The sequence below is a fragment of the Schistocerca americana genome, chromosome 4, assembly GCF_021461395.2.
Source record: "Schistocerca americana isolate TAMUIC-IGC-003095 chromosome 4, iqSchAmer2.1, whole genome shotgun sequence".
NCBI lineage: Eukaryota > Metazoa > Arthropoda > Insecta > Orthoptera > Acrididae > Schistocerca > Schistocerca americana.
Window position 1 is genome coordinate 359142520 of NC_060122.1, and position 26488 is coordinate 359169007.

General features: G+C 43.5%; 1 protein-coding gene across 2 annotated transcripts in view; it reads right to left on the reverse strand.

Annotated features, from left to right (window-relative positions):
• Nucleotides 1-26488, reverse strand: part of LOC124613197 — a 537871-nt gene that overhangs the window by 181029 nt on the left and 330354 nt on the right. For both annotated transcript variants that reach the window (XM_047141859.1, XM_047141858.1), the window contains exon 3: nucleotides 26246-26393. The gene's annotated coding sequence lies outside the window, so the exon portion shown is untranslated. The remainder of the gene's footprint in view (nucleotides 1-26245; nucleotides 26394-26488) is intronic.

The window sequence follows — 26488 nt, forward strand, 5'->3', positions numbered from 1 at the left end:
TGACATGAGTAACACTGCACGCACACGCTGGGGAACACATGTTCCGTCACGAGAGTTAACGGAGTGTGGCGGCAAGGAGGACACCTGGCCACTCCTTAAATAAATCACGCTACATTATTGCATAACCACGTCAACTCTGCGCCGCTGAGGAACAGAGGCACAAGAAAAAACAGCGATCGAAAGCCAGTTCACAGATCGGAAAATCAACCTCCATGTAATCTACAGGAATTCCATGACAGGTGTTTGGATGCGTGCCTAGTGAAGCACGCCAGACAAGAAAACCGTCCCCCCAGAATAAGGACAGGAAAAATAGACCAATTAAAACCGATACCGATATCTTAGTTCGGAATCACCGTTATTTTTCTGTATTTTTTTGTACCAATAACCGAGTAAAAAACCGAAATGTGTGTTACCCGTAGTACCAATGCGAAAATTTTTGGTTTTTAAATAAACCTTTTTTGAAAAGAGTAATTTGTATTCTTAAAATTTCCGTTGGTATGAAATATTGCCAGAAATGAGTATTAGAACATGGCATAAGAAATGGTGCAGCATTGCTGAACAATAATGACGTGATGCCGTATGCATGAACGTGCAGTGTGCAAGACTCGCCCCCACATGGTCTATTACAGCAGTTTCTTGCTGTCGTCGCCGGACATCCGTTGTGCTGCTGAATGCCACAAACCCTAGTCTGGAAATATTTTTACGAAGTGTCTTAGCAATGAAGTAGAAAGCTTCATTTGCTTTAAAAGATTACATATTTGTCTGCCATTTCTAAGAAATAAAAGTGGAAGGAAATTATAGCAACAGTAATAAATTAACTTTACAGCAATTCATTCGTAGTACACAATGAAAACAGAAATAGCTATTTTTCTGCCTGTGTGTGCATAGTTCATCTGCCTGTAGTCCTTAAAAATGGACAAATTAACATGTAAAATAGCGTTCTTCCACCTCAGTTTTCACCCTTTAGCACTGACTATTCGTAATGACCAAATTGTGGTATGATCCCCGATTAAAACGTGATTTTTGAGCGGAATTACAAAAAATTAGAATCAATGCGAGAATGCTACTGATTTTTTTTGTAGCATTCAACCACTTATCACTTTTCGAAAATAGCAACAAACAGTGGACAAACTAAGTTTTCTTTTGTTTCTACGTATGTAATTTAATATTTAGTTTCTACGTATTTTGAAACTGAGCGAGTAAAATTTTTTCAATCTTTGTTCGCTTTCTAATTTTATCACAGGAAATAACAGGAATAATAAACCGAAAATGGTTTATTTCGAGCGCCTTTAAGAGTCACGTTAAACTGGCGTGGGAAAATACCGATATAAGAAAACCAGCAGTTTCAGTGATAGCCGCCATCCTTGCCCATGGGTACAATACGCTAAAACGCTTCGGCGACGAAGAGGTCTACAAATTCTTTCAGGTTTACCATATGCAACTGAAGCCACTCATCGGTGATCAGATCCGACATAACTAGCAAAAGTCGATTGTTACGCTGTCGATGTTCCAAGCAGACGCAAATATATTCTATGGGGTCAAGAACAGGTGATTTTGCGGACCAGCTGAGGTATGTTACAGTTGCTGAGTGTTCGTCAAGCCAGAAACGTATCCGTACGGCCCTGTGAACACGGCTGTCGTCATGTTGGTAGACAGGTCACAACGATAGCTCCCTGTGCCAGTGTGTCACGTCTCCGTGTCAAGGCGTGTTACTGTGCTGGTTCTGTAATAACTGTCATGTCAGTGTTGGAGGGTCACGTGACCGTCTAGTAGGCCTCCACAGCGACCAGCGTGCATTTTTAAGGGGGAGGGGGAGAATAGTAGATATTTATTTACCTACGAATCACGGTGCGTTAATGCTTGAAGGAAGTAAAAGAAGTTTAGTGTGTGTCGTTCCGTGGTTACAAAGTTAATAGTCACAGAGCAGAAGCAGCTCGGGTAGAACACGGTTGTGAAGAGAAACCGGCTGTTTACTTTTTAAAGGTACCAACCGGGTATTAATGCTCCAATGAAGATAAACTATCTACATCTACATCTACATCATTACTCTGCACTTCACACCCGAGTGCTTGGCAGAAGGTTCATCGAACCAGCTAACGAACGCATAAATCTTTCTATGCGGGCTCTGATTTCTTTAATTTTATTGCGATAATCGTTCCTGGCAACGTAGACAGGCGTTAACAAAATATTCTCGCATCTAGAAGAAAAAGTTGGTGATTGAAATATCCTGAAACGATATCGCCACAACGCAAAGCGCTTTTGTTTTAATGATTCCTTTCCCAGTTCGCATATCGTATGTGACATCCTCTCCTCTGTTTCGCTAAAATACAAAAAGAGGTACTCTTATTTTTTGATTTCCTCCGGCAATTCTACGGGGTAAGGATCCCACGTCGCACAGCAATACTCAAGAGTATGAACAAGTGTAGTGTAGGCAGTCTGCTCAGCAGATCTGTAACAGCTTCTAAGTGTTCTCCTAATAAAACGCAGTCCTTGTTTCGAATTCTGGGTCATTTACTCCGTGTTGACTGGTGAAAGAATTTTGGAAAACCTTGTTCAGTATGTGTGCATTAATGAGACTGCCAGCGCTGACATTAACATTGCTAGTTTTCAGTAAATGTATTGATTGTGTCGTGTCTCTGGAGTACTCTACAAACGACTAGAATCTCTCTGGATTTTTGCCATATCTCGAGACACATTCGCTCTGGAAACGATTGAAAGTAACTCGCACTGATGTTTTCCCTCAATTTCAGGCTTCTGTATAACATCGTCAGTTGTGGTGATCTTGATTTCTTTTAAATTTGGCATGCTTTTTTTCGTTGTTTCTGCAACAGTGTTCTCATCTGTTTTGTGTGCCAAGGAGAATCAGCTCAGTGAATAATCAATTTATTTGGTATAAATCCCTCAATTTCAGTCGAAACAAGTTCTCTGAATTTAAACCATGTCTGGTCTACGCTTACATAGTTACTCGTAGTTTCGAAGGAATTACATTGTCTCTTAGGAAGGTGTCAAACGAAATTTTATCTGCTTTCTGAAGAAGATACACTACTGGCCATTAAAATTGCTACACCAAGACGAAATGCAGATGATAAACGGGTATTGATTGCACAGATACATTATACTAGAACTGACATGTGATTACATTTTCACGCAGTTTCGGTGCGTAGATCCTGAGAAATCAGTACCCAGAATAATCACCTCCGGCTGTAATAACGGCCTTGATACGCCTGCGCATTGAGTCAAACAGAGCTTCGATGGCTTGTACAGGTACAGCTGCCCATGCAGCTTCAACACCATACCACAGTTCATCAAGAGTAGTGACTGGCGTATTGTGACGAGCCAGTTGTTCGGCCACCATTGACCAGACGTTTGCAGATCTGGAGAATGTGCTGGCCAGGGCAGCAGTCGAATATTTTCCGCATCCAGAAAGGCCCGTACACGACCTGCAACATGCGGTCGTGCATTATCCTGCTGAAATGTAGGGTTTCACAGGGATCGAATGAAGGGTAGCCACGGGTCGTAACACATCTGAAATGTAACGTCCACTGTTCAAAGTGCCGTCAATGCAAACAAGAGGTGACCGAGACGTGTAACCAATGGCATCCCATACCATCACGCCGGGTGATACGCCAGTATGGCGATAACGAATACACGCTTCCAATGTGCGTTCACCGCGATGTCGCCAAACACGGATGCGACCATCATGATGCTGTAAACAGAACCTGGATTCATCCGAAAAAATGACGTTTTGCCATTCGTGCACCCACGTTCGTCGTTGAGTACACCATCGCAGGCGCTCCTGTCTGTGATGCAGCGTCAAGGGTAACCGCAGCCGTGGTCTCCGAGTTGATAGTCCATGCTGCTGCAAACGTCGTCCAACTGTTCGTGCAGATGGTTGTTGTCTTGCAAACGTCCCCATCTGTTGACTCCGGGATCGAGACGTGGCTGCACGATCCGTTACAGCCATGCGGATAAGATGCCTGTCATCTCGACTGCTAGTGATGTGAGGCCGTTGGTATCCAGTACGGCGTTCCGTATTACCCTCCTGAACCCACCGATTCCATATTCTGCTAACAGTCATTGGATCTCGACCAACGGGAGCAGCAACGTCGCGATACGATAAACCGCAATCGCGATAGGCTACAATCCGACCTTTATCAAAGTCGGAAACGTGATGGTACGCATTTCTCCTCCTTAGACGAGGCATCACAATGACGCTTCACCAGGAAACCCCTGTCAACTGCTGTCTGTGCATGAGAAATCGGTTGGAAACTTTCCTCATGTCAGCACGTTGTAGGTGTCGCCATCGGCGCCAACCTTGTGTGAATGCTCTGAAAAGCTAATCATTTGCATGTCACAGCATCTTCTTCCTGTCGGTTAAAGTTCACGTCTGTAGCACGTCATCTTCGTGGTGTAGCAATTTTAATGGCCAGTAGTGTATACCGTGACGGAAAAAAAACGTCACAACACCGAGAAAGAGTTGTGCGACATAAACGAAAGTTGGCAGGCGTGTTCCTACATCTGAAAGGTGATGTCTATTCAAATGTCACACGTGTTCCAGAAAAGTGGCGCTAGTAGCGGGATGCATATCTGGTGTTCTTTAAATACACGCTGAAACGATCATGAACGTTACTGGTCTTTGAGATTGGACGTGGTAAACTGATGTTAGCCAATCATGCCTTTACGGCGACAAAGATGCCATTATCAACACGTCACAGAGTTTCAACGAGATGATGTAACAGGGCTACGAGAAGCAGAATGTTCCTTCTGCGATATCGCAGAAACACTTGGCAGGAATGTAGCCACAGGACATGGCTGCGGGCAGCGGTGGTCACGAGAATTTGTGGCACCATGGAGATCGGGTTTCGGGCAGCCACACGGCGCTAACGAGAGGGAGGACCATCGTCTTCGGCGTATGAGTCTGGCGCATCGCACTGGATCTGTAGCAGCAATCCAAGCAGCAGTTGGCACCACAGTGACACAACGAACTGTTACAAATAGGTCACTTCAGGCACAGCTCCGAGCCAGACGCCCTGTAGTGCACATTCCACTGACCACAAATCACCACCATTTGCGATGTCAGTGGTATCAAGTGAGAGCTCACTGGAAGGCAGGGTGGATATATTTTATGATTTCTGATGAAAGCTAGTTCTGCCTCTGTGCCAGTGCAGGTCGTGAGTTGTTTAGGAGGCGGCCATTTTAGGACCGGCAACCAACCTGTGTGGGTGCTAGACACGCTGGAGTTATGGTCTGCGGTACGAGTTCGTATGACAGCAGGAGCACTCGTGGTTATCCCACGCACCATGAGTGCAAATTTGTAAATCAGTCTGGCGATTCGACCTGTTGTGCTGCCATTCATTTACGATATTTCAGGGGTTGTACTCCAGAAATCTAACGCTAGCCCACACAGCACTGTTGGAACCCAACAGAGTGGACATGTTGCCTTGGCCAGGTCGCTCACTAGATCTGCCTCCAATAGAACACATATGAGACAACATCGGGCGAAAACTCCAGCGTTATCCACAAACAGCATTAACCGTTCCTTTATTGGGCGACCAAGTGCAACAGGCGTTTTAACTCCACCCCACAAGCTGACATTCAACATTTCACATTTGCAGCGCTTTATGTCGCGCTTAACCTGTGATCTCGCAATGTTAATCACTAAAATATGTTACCTACACAAATGTATGCCGGCCAGTGTGGCCGAGCGGTTCTAGGCGCTTCAGTCTGGAACCGCGCGACCGCTACGGTCGCAGGTTCGAATCCTGCCTCGGGCACGGATGTGTGTAATGTCCTTAGGTTAGTTAGGTTTAAGTAGTTGTAAGTTCTAGGGGACTGATGACCTCAGATGTTAAGTCCCATAGTGCTCAGAGCCATTTGAAACACAAATGTATTTGCGAAATTTCATTACTCTACATTAATTATGTTGTGCTGTTGCGATTTTTTTCCGTTAGCGTATTTTGTGCTTATTTTTGATGGCTTTCGATGATAAAGTATTCAGTCTCGCTACAATGACCTTGTGGTCCCTAATCCCTGTATTCATCATGATACTATTTGTTGCTAAGAGTTCTAGTATGTTATCGCAAACATTTACACCGTGTAGATTACGAAATGGTGCGTCACCTGTAATAAACCTGGAAACTGGACCATAGACAAATCCTTGCTGTAGACATCTGAGTGATTTTGGTAAGAGCTGTACTAGTGTTTGTGTTTGTAATACCTCAGTTATCAGATCAGTCGATTGCAGAGCAGTTGACATGGCTAACAGCTCAAGACGTTTGCCAGGTGTCTACAGTCGCCGTGTTCTTACTGTCTGCAGAACTAAAAATACATTCCCTCGTAACTCTTCGTAGGAGGCAGGAGTTACGTACGAAGTGAAGCTATTTCTCACAAAGAGGATGAGAAGGGCGAAGCAGCCAAAAGCAACCTCTCGTGCAGAGGCAGCACTGCTACGTTCGATAATGAACTCCCCGCTGGCCGTTCGCCAACGTCTTCCGCTAATGTTCTCCGTATAGGAGTGGAAAAAGAGAAGGGTAGGGTTGGTGATCTCATCTTACTTCCAGAAACCTTACTGGGTGCGGTGGGTGCCGTTAAATCTAAAATTTTTTGGAGAAACAGCAATCTCTATACTATTATTTATTTCGATACGCACAGTTGCAATCGCATTTAAGTTGTTTATTTTTAAATGACCGATTTATATCTTCTGACGACTTATTTTCATCTCTTACATTATGTGAAGAGTTACGATCGAAACGAGCACTAAAATAAAATAATATAGTAAAAAAGCGCAGCTGATATACTCTTGATGACCGTAGGATCCGTTGGCGTGAACCATGTCCATCTGTGGAGGCGCAGAGAACACGAATACAGCTCGGCTGCGTTAGTTAAATGGCGGAAGCTCCGACCGTTGTCTCACTGGTAGCCAACGGCCGTGAAACTTGATTGCATTTTGGGAAGAACATGTATTAGCTGTATAGTTATTAGGAGTTTGGTTCTTGAGAAAACAACGAAGAATATTTTGATGTTATGAAGAAGAACATATATTATAAAAAGCGTCGAAATAGAGAAACAGTCTCTACCCAATTACAGGTCTCATTCAAACTTGCACTGCCCTCTGCAGGGTCTTCTGGTAAACGTAGCAAAGACGGACGGTAAGACGCCAGCGTGATACCCGGGAGACGATATACGCTCCAGTTAGTCAAAGATATTGTGAATTCCCATTTGCCAGAAGGGTCACAGTAGTAACTATGGGAGTGACGCGGAATCGATAAGTACCGTTATCTGCCAACAGATCTACGTAACCACGTAGAGCTAGTATAAAACATTTAAGTCATGCCTCGTTTACATAAATTAGCTGTTTGATATGTCGTTCCGTTTGCGCAGACATAATTGTTCTTTGTTTAAATGGCCGAGTCATTTCTTCGAGGAAAATACATACCTAAAGTATGGCTTACAAGACATATAACCACTTTTTACTAATGTACGATACATGCATATATCAAGAATGCACTTAATTCCAGAGCGAATTAAGTTATAGTCGCAAGAGCGATAAAATTAATAATAGTGGTGCAGTAAGAGCTACCCTGTATGGCCATTTGGTATAAATATTTACATGTGTACGTATAATTTGCAGTTTGTTATAGTGTCGTGTTTAACAGACATAATAATATTTTATCATTTAAAAACGCCAACGGTTCCTACGATCATCAAGGGTATATCAACTACGCTTTTTTTCTAAATTATGTTATTTTAGTGTCTGTCTGGATTGTAAATGAATCATTACATTTTATTCTTCACAGAACGTAATATCTGAAGATGATCTCTTAGAAGATTGAAACTGGTCACCTAAAAAACATAAAAAAATAAAAATTAAATAAAAATACAAAACTTAAACGCGGTGAAGACTGGCTGATTAATATGTTCATAGAAGCACATTCCGAATCTATCTGATATTCGTAAACGATTCAATATGACTAAGGATTCGAATACTACCACTAGCTCTTCTGTCTTATTTACACTTATTACACGTTACTGAGGCAGAGAGCTAGAGGGGGATTTCAGTGGCGCAATCTTGTGTTAAGTTGCAGGCTGTTTCAGTACTAGTAATGAAGAAGATATTACTTCTTGTGCGTTCGGCATCTGTCCATTTCTTACTCAACAGCATCAGCGAGATTTCTAAATCCAAGGTGCATTCAAAAAAAAAAAAAACGAGCTGGAGGCTATAAAATGAAAACCGTTGGAAGCATCGTAACGCCGTTGCCTACGGAAGAGGATGTGGTCTCTATAAGAGCATTGATATCCCACACTCGCCGCTACAGGACCATCGTCGCACATCCATGTGACAATAAAGCGAGCAAACACACGCTTCGACGTGCACTGCCCTCAGTTGTGCTGAAAACAGCGAAACGGAAGCTTCAGGAGAAGGGCTCTGGGGTGTATTGAATTTCCTGACAACGGAAGGAGTGCAGGGAGCGGAAATTCATCAAATAATGGCACAAGTGTACCAAGAACATGCCCGTTTCAAGTGTCAAGACGTGGGATAAGTGATTCCAGGAAGGAGGGATGTCGTTGGCCTATGACGCACTATCTGGATAGCTACATCACACTGCCGATACCACTGCCTAGCAGGAGATACCCTCGTTATTGGACTAGCTTTCCCCAGCGACGCTTTACTGCAGCTCAGTCTGCTTAAATGTAAAAGAAGAAAAAGAGAAAGCACACGTTTCTTATATGTGTGGGAAGTGAATATACGTCCCAACTTCCCCCCCCCCCCCCTCGCCCTCTCTCTCTCTCTACACTCCGTCCATCTCCCCCTTTCTATTTTCTACTTCCATTTCTTTCCATCCCTCTGTCCATCTCTCTCTCTCTTCCCCTCTCTCTGACCTTGTGCATTGTTTATTGTTATTGTAAATTCAGATTCTGCCTCTCTCTGACCTTGTGCATTGTTTACTGTTATTGTAAATTCAGATTCTGAATTATCTGCATGTGTCTAAACGTCTATTAAAGTAACATGTATAAATTTGGAGTAATGGGGAAGATACATTTTGAGATTTGTTTGGTACCAATGTTCTCTCGTTATATATGAAATATATATTACATTACTAAAATATACTGATATTAAAGAAATAGGTACCTAAAAACGTGCCCGTATTAGAATTGAACGTTGTATCAAAATTTCAAAGCAATTGGTCAAAAACTTTCGGAGATTAAAGATTTTCAACAAACCAACATTTGCATTTTCATAGCGTTTTCCCTTTATCTACATATATACCAGATAGTCTTCCAGTAGGTATATAAACCACGTGAGTATTCGAATGCAACATTGTGTCAAAACTTCAAAGCAATCCGTGAAGAACTTTCTGAGACTTGAAATCTTTAAGAAACGAACATATGCGTTTGTACTCACATATAAACTGTAAATGTTCCTAATCGCAAATCTCCAAAAAATTTTGACCGAATGCTTTGAAATTTTGAGGCAACATTGCACTGGAATGCGTGTGCTTTTATATATAAATTTCTATTAATATATAGTGCAATATATAATTTTTTACAGATTTAATAATAATGAAACAGGGTGTTACAAAAAGGTACGGCCAAACTTTCAGGAAACATTCCTCACACACAAAGAAAGAAAATATGTTATGTGGACATGTGTCCGGAAACGCTTACTTTCCATGTTAGAGCTCATTTTATTACTTCTCTTCAAATCACATTAATCATGGAATGGAAACACACAGCAACAGAACGTACCAGCGTGACTTCAAACACTTTGTTACAGGAAATGTTCAAAATGTCCTCCATTAGTGAGGATACATGCATCCACCCTCCGTCGCATGGAATCCCTGATGCAGCCCTGGCGAATGGCGTATTGTATCACAGCCGTCCACAATACGAGCACGAAGAGTCTCTACATTTGGTACCGGGGTTGCGTAGACAAGAGCTTTCAAATGCCCCCATAAATGAAAGTCAAGAGGGCTGAGGCCAGGAGAGCGTGGAGGCTATGGAATTGGTCCGCCTCTACCAATCCATCGGTCACCGAATCTGTTGTTGAGAAGCGTACGAACACTTCGACTGAAATGTGCAGGAGCTCCATCGTGCATGAACCACATGTTGTGTCGTACTTGTAAAGGCACATGTTCTAGCAGCACAGGTAGAGTATCCCGTATGAAATCATGATAACGTGCTCCATTGAGCGTAGGTGGAAGAACATGGGGCCCAATCAAGACATCACCAACAATGCCTGCCCAAACGTTCACAGAAAATCTGTGTTGATGACGTGATTGCACAATTGCGTGCGGATTCTCGTCAGCCCACACATGTTGATTGTGGAAATTTACAATTTGATCACGTTGGAATGAAGCCTCATCCGTAAAGAGAACATTTGCACTGAAATGAGGATTGACACATTGTTGGATGAAGCATTCGCATAAGTGTACCCGTGGAGGCCAATCAGCTGCTGATAGTGCCTGCACACGCTGTACATGGTACGGAAACACCTGGTTCTCCCGTAGCACTCTCCATACAGTGACGTGGTCAACGTTACCTTGTACAGCAGAAACTTCTCTAACGCTGACATTAGGATTATCGTCAACTGCACGAAGAATTGCCTCGTCCATTGCAGGTGTCCTCGTCGTTCTAGGTCTTCCCCAGTCGCGAGGCATAGGCTGGAATGTACATACTGACGAAACTAAAATGAGCTCTAACATGGAAATTAAGCGTTTCCGGACACATGTCCACATAACATCTTTTCTCTATTTGTGTGTGAGGAATGTTTCCTGAAAGTTTGGCCGTACCATTTTGTAACACCCTGTATATCCATATTAAAGAAATAGGTACATACAAACACACCTATATTAAAATGTAACATTGTGTCAAAATTTCAAGGCAGTCACTCAAAAACTTTCAGAGACACATGATTTTGAACATTTACATTTTTATTTATATAGATGTGCTGTATGCGGATCACATATGAGTGGAGATGTCGTGTGTCCATTATGTCCGCTAATTAAAAGTGGAGCGCATAATATTTACGGAGATGAGAGAAATGGCAGTTTCTTCATAATTAGCAACAAACATAAACAGAAAACTGACGACCGAATTCGTGAAAACTGGCGTTATACAACACCACAACTGTCGAAACTCTTTACTGACAAGGGAATGGTCCAATCCGACATGTCGAAACCTACCCTGATATTTTCCACGCAGGAAGACTACACCATGTTAGATACCTCTTATTTGCAGATAAGAGCATTTTACTTTATTTCCAGTTTTGCTATTTCACATATGTGAAGTGAGTGTATCAGCGCTGAGCCAGCGAGATGAGGAGCCGATGCAGAAATTGCGCTTGACTTCAGTAAACAAATACGTAGGGAAAATACATTTATTCTGGCGCGAATCAAGTAATTGTTGTTAACAGATATTTGCTAACAAAAGTTACCTTTTGTCACTCAGACAAAGGAGGAGTCTATTGGTCATAAATACCACCTTTCAGTGATTTTACAAGGCCAGGAACCGTTGATACTAATAAACAAATGAATAACTTTGGCATAATCGAAGTTTACGATCTTATACGAACTGTAACGAGTGTACGCTAAAGTGTCAGACTATGTTCCATAGTCGGCAGTCGTCAATAGGATGGCTTTCGATCTAGTCATGCGGAAGACCATGTTCTCGTGTCGTTAACAGTCAGCTTATAATCAGTGTGACCAAGTTCATTTTAGGGTGTTTCTTAAACAAACGCACGCACTACAATGGCATCCCATATAAATATTATTTGCACAAAAAATTTCTTCCCACTTCATCACGTAAAATATAGACAGTAACATTGCACTTTCAGGATCAGACGGCTCTGCAACGGGACATACAGCTACGAGAGCATCTCCACATATCAGGTAGGAAGTATTCCTAAGCGGCGGCTCACCGAGTCAGTTCAAGAACGGACTGGCCTCATTATCGCAAAAACTCGGGTGGGAAAGCGTGGCCAGTTACACTGTAGGCCCCCCCCCCCCTTACACCATCATCTACGGGCTCATCGGCTAAACTGAGAACTGAGACATTTCTGGTCGTTTAGTAAGAATGAGGGGGGGGGGGGGGTTATTGCTACCGTTAGATATGCATTATCAAAATTCCAGCTGTAAGGCTCACTGCAACCACTTTTTAAAAAAAATGTTAAAGTTACGCATGTTTGCCTCACAGAGAATCGTTTGAAACGGTCCTCTGTACAGCCATTCCTGCCAGGAGAGCGAGTCGGCGAATTAGCAGACGCAGCCTAGACGAGAGGACGTAGCGCCGCGTAGCGAGAAATCCAAAGTACAAACACGTGGATCGTAGGCACGGCAAGAACAGGTTATTCTGTTAGCGTTTGCCACATCACGAACGGTGCCCATATTGAGCACCTATAAGTTGAGTTAAAAACTTAGACTTATGCTCTATCCACTGATTGATGTGTGTCTATTTTTATATGTCTGGAAGTTGTAAGTAGGCTCTTTAGGTTTTTATTTTGGTAACGTCACCTAGCGCTCTGTATGAAAATCACTGGCTGTGCTGTGTGCAGTCTGTGGCTGGTTGGCATTGTTGGAATATTCGCCATTGTAGTGTTGGGCTGCTGGATGTGAACAGCGCGTGGTGTTGCGCAGTTGGTGGTGAGGCGCCAGAAGTGGTAGATGTGGGGAGAGAAATGGCAGAATTTTGAGAGCGGACGATCTGGACGTGTGTCCATCAGAAAGAGTAAATTTGTAAGCTTGGATATTTAGCTGGCAGTATTGGCGCTCGCTGTTTTGCAGTAGTTCGAGTAACGAAGATTTTTGTGAGGTAAGTGATTCATGAAAGGTATACGTTGTTGTCAGTCGGGGCCATTCTTTTGTGGGGATTATTGAAAGTCAGATTGCGTTGCGCTAAAAATATTGTGTGTCAGTTTAGTGTTGATCAGAATAAGTAAAGAGCGAAATGACTGAGTACGTTCAGTTCTGCTCAGCTGTTTGAAAATCAAATAATGTAAGAGGTTTGTCAGCACAGTCATTCATAAATTTTTCTAAGGGGACGTTTCAAAGTTTTCGAGCAATCATCTTCTGAAACCCGAATGGTACATATAAATAACTCTGTACAATTGAGGTTGTAACCTACAATTAAAATTAACTTTGTGAAATAATCGAGTGACGCATTCCATTTGGCCATGGCAGGATATTAATTTCGTAAGCAAGAATGTATGCCTACACGAACACACGAACTGTAATGAAGAATAGGCTGCCAAGACTGTATCAAACCCTACTACCAAACAGAAAGAGAGCACTATCATTCAAGTCCTACTGATGTTTGCTGTCGCGTTGCTGAGAAAGGATCCGTGGTAGCAACCAGCAATGGAATGAGGTAGGTAAGGTTTGCTCTTGCACCTGTCCACAAAGAAAGCACTCATTAGGTTGCCGAGGACGATGCAGGTGTCAGCATACTGCAAAATGCCGCAACGTACTGTCTCACTGGCAACCCAACGTATCCACGTTAACTTCGGCGAGCTGAAGTCTCTTTCAGCTGTAAATCAACGACCACAGAAGGACTTTCACCGCTGGTTTGTTGTACCACCCAACAAGCCGCTGTTTGTACCTTCATAATGTGCGGGGTTTCATGAATAGTTTCGCCAAGAAAACCCCAGTCGACTCTCTCAGGAAACTGATCATATGGATATTTGAGCCAGTAGCTGTGCCTATAATTTCTTCGGCGCTGTCACCTTCGTAGCAAGAGACAGAAATTTAATATTTTCTCCAACAAATGTAACTTGAGAAGCCAAGAATGTTTTTAAAATTAATTTAGTTTTTCTTTTTCAAATACTAAACTACTACTTAGAATAAAAACCCAATTTCCTTATCCACAAATTATCAAAAATTAAAACAAGCTACTACTAAATGTCATTTAAAACATTGTGTATTACTGAGGCACGCTGTAGTGACTATTCTGTAGAACAGCATACTACCGTAGAAAATTACTCTTAGTGGTAGTGATTTAACAGACAAGCTTTACCCAGTAAACGTAACGGACAAAATCACATCGAATGTAAACAGCACTGAATGTTTACACTAGCTGTGCTGCCTGGCTCAAGTAATCAACTTAATCTAATTGAGCAAGTATCTGTGCTCTAAAGCATATCTGGTACTATTTCGATCAAGTTAGGATAAAAGCATAAACTTCCAAGTGCGCGTCCGTCGCTTACTGTATGCTGTTTTACTGCTGCAGTTCCACAAACACGCGATTTCGACCACTGGGTCTTTGAGAGATTTTCATGGATGTAGTGTCCTCCGTCATGCTCTATTTTTCATTTTCTTTTGTACACCCTATATGTTAAACGTTCTGTTTTACCGATTTTATTCCTGAACATTGCAATATATTGTGATGGAGAGTGAGAATAGGGATGTTGGAAGGAAATAATAAATAAGATGTGGATGAGCAGAGAATATGGTAGAAAGAGAGGGAATATGAATACCGTGCGTGTCTGAGTTGAGAGTGGCGGAGAAATTAGTACAGTAGTATTATCTCTGCGCCACGGTCTGCACATCGCCTCGCGAGCTGCTCAATCACACTAGGGTGACTGCGGCTGACTTATGTCCCATGTTGATCTCCAGAGAACACACACAGCCTGGGAGCGACGGTAATTACGCTAAATGGTTATCGAAGAGAGAGAGAGAGAGAGAGAGAGAGAGAGAGAGAGAGAGAGAAAGAGTGAGTGAGTGAGGGGGGGAGGGGGAAGAGATGGGAGAGGGAGGGAACACACTGGTCATTTCGGACGGACGCTCGGTAATACTTCTTTCCAGAAGGCAATAAATAACCCTATTGCTCAATTTCGCCACGACTGTGTGAAGTATGGTTGTTGAGCCTTTGACATTTGGTGTCTACCACGATAACTGAGAGGAGTCGGTAACAAATGAATTCAGTAATGGTTCTCATACAAATATTTGAGGTCTTGTATCAAACATGTTTAAAAACATCCCCTGGCAGGATATATGAGCCTAGATCGCCGAATCTGTTCCTTTGAAGAGGATCTATTCCCACGGGGAGGACGACGATGGTTCAAATCCGCGTCCGGCCATCCTGATTTAGATTTTCCGTGATTTCCCTAAATCGCTTCAGGCAAATGATGGTTCGTTTGAAAGTGCACGGCCGATTTCCTTCCCCATTCTTTCCTAATTAGATGGGACCGATGAACTTGCTGCCTGGTCCCCTACCCCTAAATCAGCCAATCGAAGATGGGAGAACTTTTATGTTCAGGTACGAAAGGGAACCCCTAGGTTTTGGGTCGAGACAGAAGTGTGCTTGGGTAGGTAACAGGTAGGCACACAGGTAATCACGATTGGAGTTTTGGGCTGGCAAAAAAATTCCATAGCCACTTTTGATCCGTATAAACGTGATCACTGGTACAAGTGATAGCTGTGTTCAGAATTCCTCAAAGAGAGATCCAGAATCCAACACAAGGCGTTACAAAGACGAAGAAAAGAGAGACCAGCTATCAGGTAAATACCGTCGCTTCGAGCTGTGGCTTGGGTTTACAGTGTTTTTGTAATAGGGTGGCAATAACCGTAATTTTTCGTGGTCACAAAACCATGAGTTGGTACGCGACTGTACTTCAAAAGTTCAAAAATGATTCAAATGGCTCTAAGCACTATGGGACTTAACATCTGAGGTCATCAGTCCCCTAGACTTAGGTTTAAGTAGTTCTAACCAACCTAAGGACATCACACACATCCATGCCCGAGGCAGGATTCGAACCTCCGACCGTAGCAGCAGCGCGGTTCCGGACTGAAGCGCCTAGAACTGCTCTGCCACAGTGGCCGGCAAAAGAAGTTCGTTTATCTGTATGTGTTGTACTGTACCTTCATCTGTGTGAAAAGTATAAAGCAACTATTTAGGTTGATGATTACTACTGTTTGTGCGATGAAGGTCACAATATCAACCAGCCCCAAAGAATTCAAAATTTAACAAATGGTCTGTACGAGCCTTATTTCTATAACATGTTAGGATGTACAGCGTTAACAGAGCAATAAAATTAGCCCATTTCGCACCTCCAGGAACCAAATAAGTAGTTGAAACGATACATATGGCAATTTCACCGACTATCATAAAAACTGTGTACTCGTTAATCGCACAAGAACACACGGAAGAAGATTCATCGTTTGGATTCTTAATGAATGAACTTCACTTTGATGTTAACTCTTCCAGGCATGTTTTTTATATTTGCCTCATTTTGTCAAACATTGTTTATGATGAGGGAAAGGCAAAAAATAAATTGTCTTTTGATAATGTATTTTTTTACTTTACGTGTCTGCAAATACATACGGTTTTACAAAATTTGCCATAGTATTAATGAGTTCACGTCCTCGCCGCATGAAGTGTTTGAATTCCCACTTCTTTCAGCCGAGTACGCCTCGACCACTGTCAAATGGTAGCCGACTCGTTCTTATATTGATGTGCGTTATAGTTTAGACTTCACAGTCATCACCACTATCTGCTTCATCCATAGGCAAAAGCGCAGAAGGAATTTCCGTCATCGCTTCTTAAGCTTTTCGGAAAAAAATGACTTTGTCGAAGCATATCTCTGACCGACATGTGGCGAACTTGCTTTTATGTAAGATACAGTCACATTCTATGACACAGTTATTGCCTACATAGCCATCCTCAGATGCTATTGGTCATGGTCGCCATTTTGTAAAGAAAACTTTCATTACATGTATTAGCAAACAGTCAAATGTGGGGCGCCAAGCTAGCGAGAAGCACGCCGGGTCGATTTTTTAAGTTCATTAACAAAGCTGCTGAGAATTTTTCCGGGTTGTGTGGCAGTGGTCCATGGAACTCTTCAATCCCTGACGTTTCGTCCAAGGCTACGTTGGACATCTTCGGAGGTACTCCTGATTGTGTTGAGTCTTGCCGACTGACGAGTCGAACGTCGAAGAGCGACCTAAATACTGTGGAAAGTGGGCGTGGTCTGGATTTCACGTGACAGCAGAGATAAACCTTGTCAAGGATAAAATATAACTATCGATCATAGTACATCAAAGATAAAAACTTCTCATCGATTCTGTAGCGCCACAGTCTATATATCACTGAGTTTCATGGCTTCTTCTTTTCTGTTAAAATTATCCCCATGTTTATATATTTCGATGGCTTCTCTATATAGTCGTGGATAATAGTTCATCATAGTACATAAAACTTCAGTTTCTGAAAATTTCACTACGTGATTACCCGACTGAAGAGCATGTTCCGCCACAGATAACTTGGCTGTTTTCCCTAGACGGCAAAGACTTTTACGTTCCTTCAACTGTGTGTTCACACTTCTCTTTGTAGTTCCAATTTAGACCCTACCACATGTACACGGAATCTTGTATACACCAGGGGGGGGGGGGGGGACGTTTATCCTTAACGGAACGAAGTGCTTGGCCTATTTTCTTAGTTGGTCTTAAAATCGATCGAACGTTGTTTCCTTAAAATCTTGCCGATTTGATCCGTTACGTTTTTGATGAAGGGTAGAGAAACTGTGTTCTTCCAGCGCTGTGTCCTATCGTTGTCCTTAGGCCTCCAGTTATTCGGTCGCAAAACTGTGTGTTAAAAGTCTAGTGGACAGGGCTAAAAGGATTTGTACGCCGGAACACCTGGACGCCGAGTTAAAACATCTAAAGCAGGCTTTTGAGAAGAGTGGTAGTCTAGTAAGGAAATAAATATAGTTCATGATAATACGACAAAATTCTCGTAGCATTTACCATTTGTTACCCAGTGTGTGAAAAGGCAAGTTTATCAGTTGCTGCATATTTAGCATGAGTTTCAGGATGTGTCAACAGCGCTTGTTTACCACTTCCTGCTGGTATCTGTAACGCGTGTAGCGGATGCGAATAATACAGTGAGACTATTCACGGTTATGTGTAGCGTAGCTTTAAATGAGATTGTATACGCGAGCGTTATTACTCGTAGTTGTGTGTACCAGATATAGTGCATACATTGCGGTTAGACACGGAGCAAGGAGACATATGCTGCTTGAAAGATTTTTATTTGTGGAAACGTGTCAGTCTCTAATGCAAAGGATCTATTAATATCTGTACCACACCACGGACTGCGTAATATACAAGACGATTCTTATTGACCCTGAAAAACTTCCGAAGCAACGCAGACGACGTTGATACGAATGTGTGGTGTCTGTTCTTTCGGACGTGTCGCAAGAACAGACACCACGCGGAAACAATATATGTACATACAAGGGGATCACTGCTCTCAGCTGCTTGGTGTCTGTCCTTTCGGACATGTCTGAAAGAACAGACATCATGGATTCATATCGTTGATACGTCTAACAGCAGTGAAGAAAGCCGATCCATTGCCCAAATGGATAGACCTGCTTCAGTGCTGTTGCGCAAATACGTCCGATCTCCCGTGGGAATCTCAGAGTAGCGGACAGGAGTCAATGGACAGGGACTGTGGATAGGTGGCGTTCAATGCGGATAGGCCGTGAGGTGTGGCGAGACAGTCCACGGAGTTGCGACAACGCTGTGTTCCGGTTGGCGTAGTGGTTACCGCACCTGCCTAGTAAGCAGGAGATTCCGGGTTCGAATCCTGCTCCGGTATACGATTTCACTCGTCGCCGTTATTCCTCGTAATGTCCCGCTGCAGCTGACAGCAGTGATCCCCTTCAATCTATGCAGATGACGATGAGACAAGAAATTTAAAATAAGACATGTGGTCGTGACTGTCCGGAAATACCTCAAAAAGGGATGACAAATGTTGAACAAGTGACGTTACCAGATGATGTACCTCTCCACACGTGCTGCGGATGAGCCTATCGATCTGATCATTACAATGACGTATTGACGTCGGTGTGGCTCTGGGCCCACGCGCGCGACATAAAGAGTGAGGAGTTCAGGGCTCGAGTCTTGCGTCTGGCAGGCAGCATTTTTCATTGTGGTAGACAAAAAGTCGTGTGTTTACATTGAGGTAAGTATTGCTGTTTTATTTACTCGTCTCGTTGTTTCTGCTGGTTATTTGCAAAGTATAGTAGGCCTACAGCAAAAACCTACAATATTGCGTCACAAGTAAATGAGTATAAGCTTTCGAATTCCGTCGTTACCAGTAAATAATACGTTTTCTTTAGTAAATGTATCTGTTAAAGGAAAGAAACACTAAAAATAGCTATTATTTGATTACAGCGAGGACAATAATTTTGTAACTTCTACATTTACAACAGATCACATTTACAAAAGGTGTTCTACTGCATCACTCCGTCATCCATTTCCACCCAAGTCCAACCGCTGCGTGTGGCGAGGTAGCCTACTCCCTCTGGTGACGTCACATGTTCGACAGCACTCATCCATTTTGCGGGTATTTCCCGAGATTTGCGACCCCATGTACCTTGTATGAGATTAAATTACTTGTCTCAGCGTCGTCTACGTCTCTTCGGAGGTTTTTAAGCGTGTATAGGTGACAGTATTTAACTGCAACTTTCATTACACAGTTTAATGAATACTGGTTTTGCAACCGAAGAAAGCAATGCAGTTGGCAATTTCACCTCGTAAAAGAAATGAAAATTAGACAAATTCAATTGATTACTAAAAACAGAACAGAGATTAGGGTCGACGTTGAGGTATGATGAAGTGACATGATGGTGGTAACTTTCTATGGGACCAAGCTGCTGAGGTCTTCGATCCCTATGAAGTAACGTCCATATCAAAGGAAAATGCCCGTATTCGCTTTAATAGAATTAGGGGGAGCACGGAAGCCTCAAATCTGGACATCCGTAAGGGTATTTGAACTTAACTCCTCACTAATGCCACAGTGCCTGTACTTGCGTATCAGTAGGTCACGGAACAGCTTAACCTACCAAGTTCGCATTAAAATTAGAAACTCGTCGCGATTTTCCGAACACACTGGGGAGGGGACTTCTCCTTCGTATTCAACTGTTTACAAATGGACAAATGAGTTTAAATTTGGTGGGGACAGCTTAGTTGATGATCCGCTTAGTGGTCGGTCATCATGTGTCACTACCCCAGAAATTACTGCGAAAGTGGACAAAACGATCATGGAGGTTCGCCAACTGAAAGTACAAAAAACTTCTGAAGCTACAGCGATGTCATCTGAACGGGCATATCACATTTTAACAGTGGAATTGCGTATAAAAAAATATCTCGTAGATGGATGCCGTCATTCTTTAAGTAGGATCTGAAATGCACCACAATGGAAATGTCCGAACAAAGTTTCACCGTGGCTTATGAAATTTTCCCGGCGTATTTCTTCTTCTAATAATTTCCGGGTATGCAGCCGGATCCCGTCGACATTATTTCTGGACAATTCGAGAGAATGGTTTGGCCATCCAGAACGACCGATATGAATGAATTCCATTGCACATTTACGGAACATAATGTCGACGGGATCCGGCTGCATACCCGGAAATTATTAGAAGAAAAAAAAAAATTAGAAAAAGTTTCACCGGTTTTCGGAGCAAACACCAATATCTTTCTGCTGTGATTTCTGATCACAGATGCAATCTGCGTACACTATAATATCCCAGAGACAAAACGACAATCAAAGCAATGGAAAACACGTTGATTCTCCACCACCAAAGACAATATGGTCGCCCGGAATGTTCACGATGACAGTTTTCTGAGATGCAAAAGGGATTCTGCTGACAGTTATTTTCCCGCTGCTGAAACAATTGCGAAACGATATTTCGCTGACGTTCTGCACTAAGTACAGCGAAAGATAAGAAGGAAGAAAGTCATCGTTCATCAAGACAGTGCGCCCACACATGAGTCGTTGCACGGCAAAAAATGCTTGAACTAAGGTAAAAATTGTTCTTACACCAAATTTTTTCGCCTAAATGGGCTCCATCAGAGTTCCATATCTTCCCCAAGCTCAAAAATTTCCTCGGTAGAAGAATATTCTCTTCAAAGGAGAAATGGCAGCGAGAGTTGGGATTTTGCAGGCGTGGAGGAATACAATCTTCGAGATAGCATCAAGGCACTGGAACGTGGCGGGACCAACTGCATTACTGTATAGGGAGACTACACTGATGTGACCGAAGTCATTGGACAGCTATTTGCACATATGCAGATGGCGGTAGTATAGCGCACACAAGGTATAAAAGGGTAGTGCATTGGCGGAGCTGTCTTTTTTGTACTCCTGCGATTGATGTGAAAAGGTTTCCGATGTAGTTATGGCCGTACGACGGGAACTAAAAGACATTGAAACGCGGAAGGGTAGTTGGAGCTACAAGCCTGGGACATTTCATTTCGGAAATCGTTAGGGAATTCAAATATTCTGAGATCCACAGTGTCAAGAGTGTGCCGACAATACCACATTTCAGTCATTACCTATCACCACGGACAACGCAGTGGACGACGACCTTCACTTAACGACCGAGGGCAGCGACGTTTGAATAGTGTTTCCAGTGCTACCAGACAATGAACACTGCAGAAAATAACCGCAGAAATCAGTGTGGGACTTACGACGGACGTATCCATTAGGACAGAGCGGTGAAATTTGGCGTTAATGGGCTATTGCAGCAAACGACAGACACGAGTACCTTTGCTAACAGTACGACATTGCTTCTGGGCTCGTGAGTGCCAATTGCAGTAGAGCTGATGGTACGATTCGAGTCTGGCGCTCTCCCCACGAAGCCATGGACGCCGATTTTCAACAATATAATATGCAAGCTGATGGTGGCTCCATAATGGCGTGGGCTGTGTTTATATGGAGTGGATTGGGTTTTCTGGTCAAAGTGAACCGATCATTTACTGGAAATTGTTATGTTCGGCTACCTGGAGACTATTTGCAGCCAATAACGATGGAATTTTTGCAGTTGACAATGCCCCATGTCGCTGGGCCACAACTGTTCGCGACTGGTTTGGAGAAAATTCTGGACAATTCGAGAGAATGGTTTGGCCATCCAGAACGACCGATATGAATGAATTCCATTGCACATTTACGGAACATAATCGAGAGGTCAGTTCGTGCACAAAATCTTGCACCGGAAACATTTTCGCCATTATCTACGGCTATAGAGCCAGCTATAGAGCTCAATATTTATGCAGCGGAATTCGAACGACTTGTTGATTCCGTGTCACATCAGGTTCCTGCTCTATGCCGAGCAACAGGAGGTCCGACATGATATTAGGCGGTATCCCATGACTATCACTTTCGTGTACACTGAAAAATAAAAAAGATTTACTGAGGTAAGTCTTATTTCTATTCAATTCTGAGAATATTCCGAACTTCTCTCTTACCTGAGCCTACTGTCCAAATTACCGGCTCTGCGAACCACAGGTGACCGGGTTGTGTATCCAAAGGCACCCCATATCATCATGCCCGGTGCTGGCCCCGTATGACAGCAACAAATGCACTCTGGAACCGTTTATTCTCCTTGAAGCGCCACGAAAGGATATGGCCTTCGTGGTAGTGTACACAGTTGAGTACGTGAACATTATTGTGGGCCACTTGTACCTCTCCATGCTTGATTTCTCCCCAACAGCGATGGCACCTTCCAGCAGGATAACTCTCCATGCCAATAGGCCAGAATCGTGCTGCAGTTGTTTCACGAACATGATAGTTAACCAATGTTTATGTCTTGGCCACCAAATTCTCCACATCTGAACTGAAAGTAATCGAAAATTTGTGGGATGTTATCGTGTGCAACCTCTGCGCCCACAACTTACCGCCCCATACAGGAATTGCATGACCTGTGCCTAAACGTCTGGAGCCGCAAACCTCCGGAAATCCACAAAGAATCACTGCTGTATTATGCTCCAAAGGCTGTCCAATACGCTATTAAATAGATGGTCATCATGTTTGACTAACCAGTGTATGTGCCGTGTGGCACACGCCGTAGTACGGTCTGCAACAGACAGATGTACAAGATGTAGTACGACACTCACTCTAACAATAGAACACAACGTCAACTGTGGATTAAGCTTTATCAGAGGAAAACACGGCAGAATCCTTTGGCTGAATGAAAATTTTCTTTTATCTTGATCTGTTTGAGATGAAAGGAAACCAGCTTTCCACACTGTTGTGCCGCATGTGGGCAAGTGCAAAAATTTCTTAAAGTTTTCTCCAGCAAGCGCTGAGCCAGGTCACACCAGACCAGCATGTGGTGTGGTAATCAGGAAGACAAACAAGCAGAGATGATTTTCTGACAGCACAGCACGATGCTGCTAGGACGAGTCGACTTTCTAAAAGAACACCTATCAGATTGCTGACATGGCGAAAACGCACAAAGCTGAAGCACTAAAAGCTTCTGTTATGACATCGATGTGTGGCAAAGAATGCTGAGGAGACGAGAAAACGCGGACAATTGTGGTCATACTCAGCAAGAAATAACGACATTACCTCAGACAAACAGTAATAAATATTAAGGCTTCCAAACCCTTAGACTTTTCAGTTTCAATGGTCCAGCTACGATGGAGGCCCCAAATGTGCTGCCTCCCATTCGCCCATGACTTCTGCCTTCGAGATTGCTGCCTGCCTGGTCTGTCAAACATGTATGCTGTGGGCTGCCAACATCTCACCCACTGACGCAGAGTCTTTGGAACTTCTACCTACGGCTCTGAGAGCTTGGCGCTCCTTCAGTCTGTCGCCATATCTGGGAGGCATGTTCAAGACTGCTGCCACCGACATGCATTTGGGAGCAGATAGCGTCGCTGGCCTACATCCGGCGGAGGGACATGCTAAAACTCTGCACTACCATCTGCATCCTATGCAGAGATGCTGGAGTTTACTTGGGCACATGCCTTCGGTGTCAGAAAGTGTGCCCTTATAACAAGCAGTCGAAGAGCTGGTGATCGGCGACGCTGTACGAGCTACGCCTGCTGCCCACTACCCGCCCCCCCCCCCACCCGTCTCACCACCACCCCCACCACAGCACTAAGGTGTTAATGTAAGTGGCCGCGACAGAGACAACAGACCCAAGAATCTGGAGAATCTACTGAAGGGGATGGCTAAGTGTGTACTAAGTGCATGCCCTCTCCACGGCTGTGGAGAAGGTGATTCAGTTGTAACAAAATGTTTCAAATGGCTCTGAGCACTATGGGACTTAACTTCTGAGGTCATCAGTCCCCTAGAACTTAGAACTACTTAAACCTAACTAACCTAAGGACATCACACACATCCATGCCCGAGGCAGGATTCGAACCTGCGACCGTAGCGGTCGCGCAGTTCCATACTGTAGCGCCTAGAACCGCTCGGCCACTTCGGCCGGCTCGTTGTAACACTTCCATCGAATAAACGCATCGAGGTGACAAGCGCCAGTGGATACCGCCTAATTTCATGTCGGACCTCCTTTTTTAGTGCAGCAACTCAACGGGGGGCATGCACTCAACAAGTCTTTGGAAGTTCCCTGCAGAAATATTGAGCCATGCTATCTCTGTAGCCGTACATAATTGCGAAGTGTTAATGGTGCAGGATTATGTCACATAAACGTTTGATGGGATTCATGTCGGGCGATCTGAATAACCAGGTCATCGCTCTAATAGCTCAGAAGTTCTTCAAATCAGTCGCGAACAATTCTTACCCGTTGACATGGTGCACAGTCATCCATAAAATTCCACCGTTGTTTGAGAATATGGAGTCCATGAATTTCTGCAAATGGTCTCAAAGTAGCTGAACATAACCTTTTTCAGTCAATGATCGGTTCAGTTGGACAACAGAACCCAGCCCTAGCCCATATAAACACAGTCTACACCATTATTGAACCACCACCAGCTTGCACAGTGCCTCGTTGATAACTTGGGTCCATGGCTTCGTGGGATCTGCATCACACTCGAATCCCAACATCAGATCTTACCAAATGAAATCTGTACTTATCTGACCAGGCCACTGTTTTCATATCGTCCAGGGTCCAGCCGATAGGGTCAGCAGTGTTGCTTGCGTGTTGGCGCTGACAGCTCTACGCAAACACCACTGCTCTCGGTCGTTAAGTGAAGACCGTCGGCCGCTGCATTGTCTGGCAATGCATAAAATTTGGTATTCTCGACACACTCTTGACAGTGTGCATTTCGAAATTTTGAATTCCCAAGCGATTTCCGAAATGGAATGTCCTCTGCGTGTAGCTCCAACTACCATTCCGCATTCAATATTTGGTAATTCCATAATCACGCGGGACACCTTTTCGCACGAATCACCTGAGTGCAAACGACAGCTCCACCAGTGCACTACCCTCTTATACCCTGCGTACGCGACACTACTGTCATCTTTACATGTGCAACCGCTATTCCATGTCCTTTGTCACCTCAGTGTATACGTCGTGCTAATGCTATTTCATTAGCGCACAGAGTGCCAACTAGCCTTTACCACCGCACTGTACGCGTCGCTATCCTGCAACCATAAGGCTATAAGCCCAGGCCCTTACAATATGTTTCTCATCAAAATTTTTCAGTTTATGGGAGAATCTTTATTGAAGTTAGCTGTGCTGCAAGATTTTCTTTATCTTTTCTGAATTCTTCGCGCATTAATATACAGCAATCTATCTTCCTGACTCTCTGCTGCTCTGTCAGTAACAAGACTCCTCATGAATGCTGTTTATGGTACACTGACAAAGACGAAGGGATGGAAGAAAGACCTTATGAAACATCACGAAACTGGATGCTCTTAGAAACTTCCGATCGTTCATATGGCGCTCAGATTGACAAAGGAGGCTTTCTAGCCTTGCTCTGTACTAGAGTTAGATCCTTTTCTCGTGCATATCAGAAGATAATTTCATACAACGAAAGGCGATCAAGTTTTTGGCGAAGTGGCAAATATGAAACAGCCCTTTTAAAAGTATTGTGCGGAGCTAGTAGTGTCTTAAATGGTACAGTATCTGTATTTCCTTTTGCCGTCAAACACAGAAACATCAAAAACGAAAAAAAATTCACCTGTGCGATCGTAAAAATCTGTGACAACGACAATCACAATGAAATGCATTACAGCTGTCTATCAGGCAGCGTATGCTCAAACACTGTTCCAGGACGTCAGCCGGCCGGAGTGGCCGAGCGGTTCTGAGCGCTACAATTTGGAAAGCGCGACCGCTACGGTCGCAGGTTCGAATCCTGCCTCGGGCATGGATGTTTGTGATGTCCTTAGGTTAGTTAGTTTTAAGTGGTTTTAAGTTCTAGGGGACTGATGACCTCAGAAGTTAAGTCCCATAGTGCTCAGAGCCATTTTGAACCAGGACGTCACAGTTTGTACCACAGCGACATATCTGAAAGTATTGTGCAGAAACAAAAGAGAAAGAAAAATAGGTGTTAACTGCGGTACTCACCTATAGTGAGTCTATCTGAAGTTGTTCTTGAGCACTGACTAAGAGATAACACACCAGCTACAAGTGATTCCAGTCAGCGAAGTCCAGCACTGCTCTGGAGGATCCAAGAAATGTATTCGTGGTGGTGTGGCGTCCCAAAATAAATATCCTGGAACAGAGAAAATAAAATCAATGCATAATTAAACACAAATAGCTCCTTTATTACAGTTATACTATCACTACTGGCAAGTTGGATAACTAAGC